The following is a 3,912-nucleotide window of genomic DNA, read 5'->3' as shown; positions in this document are numbered from 1 at the left end:
ACCATGTCTTCTTTTTCCATGGTTGCTTCCATGTCTTGGCTATTGTAAACAGTGCTGCTATGAACATTTGGGTGCATGTATCTTTTCAAATTAGAGTTTTCTCTGGATATATATTGTAGTTTGTATCTGCTAATCCCAAACTCCTAATTTATCCCTCCCCCCCGCTTCCCTTTTGGTAATAATAGGTTTGTTTTCTATGTCTATGAGTCTGTTTCTATTTTGTAAATAAGCTCATTTGTAAACTTTTTAAATTGTGGAGTAATATTTCATTGTATATATACACCACATCTTCTTTTGTTGATGGACACTTAGGTTGCTTCCAAGTCTTGGCAATTATAAATAATGCTGCTATGAACATTGGGGTGCATTTATCTTATTGAATTATGTTTTTCTCCCGATATATGCCCAAGAGTGGGATTGCTGGATCATATGGTAAGGCTATTTTTAGTTTTTTGAGGAACCTCCATATTGATTTCCACAGTGGCTGCACCAACTTACATTCCCACCAACAGTGTAGGAGGGTTCCGTTTTCAAGGATGTATATTTTAATCCCTATGATAATTACTTAAAAATTGCAAAGAGAAAGGACTAAAAGATCAATTGATAAATTATAATGACATTCTTTTTTAAAAATTCAAGTAATACACAGGAGGGCAGAAAAGGAAGGAAAGAATTTTAAAAAGGTGGGGAAAAACCCCAAATAAAAAAGTAGCAATTTCACTAGGAAAGACCAGGTGCTAGGCCACAAAACAAGTCTCAATAAAATTAAAATAAATGAAATCATATAGAGTATGTTCTCCATGTATAAGCCATACCCTAATGAATGACATTAAGTTAAAAATTAATAAATATCTAGGAAATCACAAATATCTGGAAGTACAGTCTACTCCTAAACAATTCATGGGTCAAAGAAGTAATCACAAAGAAAATTAGAAAATATTTCAAGCTGTGTGATAATGAAAGATAACTTTTCAAAATTTGTGTGATACAGCTAAAGCAGAGCTTTGAGAAAAATTTGTAAACACATTTTTAACTGTTTATATTAGAAAAAAGAAAGGTCTAAAATCAAAGATAAGAACCTAGAAAAAGAAGAGTAAAGCAAACCCCAAGTAAATAGAAGTTAATATTTCATAAATATTCCTTCTCCTTTTTCCAGTGGGCATAAGGAAACTTTTGGGGGTACAGAGAATGTTCTGCATTTTGATTGTGGTGGTGGTGTCACCAGTGTATAAATTTGTTAAATCCTTAAATTGTACGATTTAAATGCATGCAATTTATTTTACTTAAATCGTATCTCAATAAAGTTGATTTAAAAACAAAGGAGTCCTGAGGCAGCAGTGCCTCCTGTAAATTAAGGGAATAGCAGGGGCACCTGGGTGAGGGGGTGGGGAGGGGATGAAGATTGTATAAGGTCTTATGGGCCTTGATAAGGACTTTGAGGCTGTGGACACAGAAAAATTAAGATCAATAAGACAAAGTGCATTGCTCACCACCCAGCTCTATAAGGGTAAAGTCATAACCCACTGCCATTGACCACCGCCAGTGCACCCTGAAAGGAATTCAGGATGAAAAACAAGATGAGGCATTCTATGCTTTGGATGAGCAGGCCCTTAGATAGATGCATATCTCAGTAAGAATTTCAATGATGCTAGATTATTGCATCTTCCCATACACAGAAAAGCAGTAAAATCATTAACTAGAGATATCAGCAGTCATCTTTTACCAAGATGTATAATTGACTGCACATATTTCCTAGCCAAAAATCGTGTATAAACTGGTTTTTCCCCTACCTCTTCAGAGTTGTGTGGTTGTCTCCAGGCTCTAGTTCTCATTAAGATCCTGAATAAAACTGAAATTCACAACTCTTTCATTGTGTATTTTTCTTTAAGTTGTCAGAATTTATTCTGAAAGTGATCAGAATCCTTTGGTGGATTTTGAACAGAGGAACGCTGTGACCTGACTTACGTTATTGCAAGGACTGCAGAGATAATGTATACAGGATACACACCTGAGTGCTTGACTCAGTAAATATTTAATAGATATGTCTTCTCTTTTCTAAGGCAATGGAGAACAAAACGGCAAAGCGGGCTACTCTGTGAAACGTGAAACACTACCACCATCTAGTGGGGAAAATCCTGTTCTACAAGCAAAGCCTAAAAAGTTTAATTAATAAAGGATATGAAGTTAAAATCTAAACTACTGTATTTCCCACAGAATGAAATAAATCTTGCTGTGAATCAGCACTTCCTTACCTGAAGTGATTTTAAGTAAATACAAGGTAATGTGGTTTCCAAGACACTATTCTGTTTTTCCTACCATGTGCAATTCTTTCCTCCAGGGAGGTATTTCTTTCAAGGCTTCCACCTCCACTGTTTGGTGAGATTTCATCTTTAGTCCAGTTTTTAGTTGTACATAACACTCTTGCTGGGTGATCTTGTTACCGCACCAGACTTGGGTCTGCTTGCCTGATGTGCAGCAAAGCCAATCTACTGACACCAGGTTGTGGTGAAGAAAAGTGAAACCAAGCAGGACCCTGTGGGACTCCTGGGCACAGAAGCCTTTCAAACAGTTGCTAATCAGGGAAGGGAGGGGATGCAGAGACAAGGGAGGAGAGCCAAGAAACAATAGTGCAGCTTTGGGGCAGGGTCCTGGCTCCCCTTCAAGGGAATACACACAATATCTTTGAGCTCTTTTACAGAACTAAAATCCCCAACAAATGGAAGATGTTAGCATTCTTCATTCCAGAGAAGGTCACAGTTTGATATCCTCGAGAAGCTCATCAGGAGAACAACTGAGGCCAGATTAAAGGAGTGCAGGCCCTGCACACACCCTGATCCTTATCAGCAACTCCACCCTCGAGCCACTGCTATAAAACTCCTCACCAAATCCTCCCAGGATGGGGCATACAGTTTTTCAGGGCACAAGCCCACTGTGTCCCCCTTTGCCTGGCAAAGCAATAATGCTATTCTTTTCTACCTCACCCAAAACTCTGTCTCTGAGATTCTATTTGGCACCAGTGCACAGAGGCCGAGTTTTCATCAAAAGTACAGCTTTATTGCAAGGTGCTCAACATGGGGCTAAACAAGAACCGGCAGCTCATGCTCAAATGACCAAACTCCCTGACGGCTTTTCAGGAAATGGTTTTTAAAGACAGTGTGAGGAAGAGAGTCATAGGATGTGTAATCAGTTCACATACAACTCTTCTGATTGGGTGGTGGCGGGGTAACTGGGTGGTATTTCAGGAGTCAACATCATCAACCTTGTTCCGACCAGTCTGGGGTCTATGTGCTGGTGGTCAGCAGTTAACTCCTTCCACCTGATGGGGGTTTTAGTATCGGCAAAACAACTCAAGGATATGGTTCAGGATATTATCTGTAGCCCTTGAGGAGGAACTAAAGGTCCTTGATTTTGTTTTATGGCTAAACCATTGTTATTTTGTCTTGCTTGACTGTTTTCCTTTGTTTCTGTATTATCTCACTTCTCTGATTAACTTTTCTCTTTGGAACTAGGTAAAGGCCTAGGAGGCTAAAGTTCATCTATAAACGAGAAGAGGGGATGGGGGGGTGTCTGTCCTTGGAAAGGTCCCACAGGGTCCTGCTCAGCTCCCATCTCATTCACAGGCACCCTTGTAATTACCATATATGTGCATTTAAAAGCTTTATCTTTTAGCTCCTGGCCAAACCTTTTTTCAAACTCCAAGTTCTAGATCCTCACATGTATATTCTCATAGCAACTCAATCTCCAAGTATCAAATCCAGAATTCATCTGACTCCAAACCTATTCCTACCCTTCCTACAATATGTTGTAAATGAGGGGATGCAGTTGCTCATGCAGGAATCTAGAATTCATCCTTCATTCTTTTCCCTCTCTTACTACTCTCCATGTCTAATCAAGTAGCCACTGTTGTCCTTT

Source organism: Neophocaena asiaeorientalis, unplaced genomic scaffold (assembly GCF_003031525.2).
Source record: "Neophocaena asiaeorientalis asiaeorientalis breed wild unplaced genomic scaffold, Neophocaena_asiaeorientalis_V1.1 scaffold177, whole genome shotgun sequence".
Taxonomy (NCBI): Eukaryota; Metazoa; Chordata; class Mammalia; order Artiodactyla; family Phocoenidae; genus Neophocaena; species Neophocaena asiaeorientalis.
The sequence above is the reverse complement of the archived record's forward strand: the minus strand, read 5'-3'. Positions refer to the sequence as shown.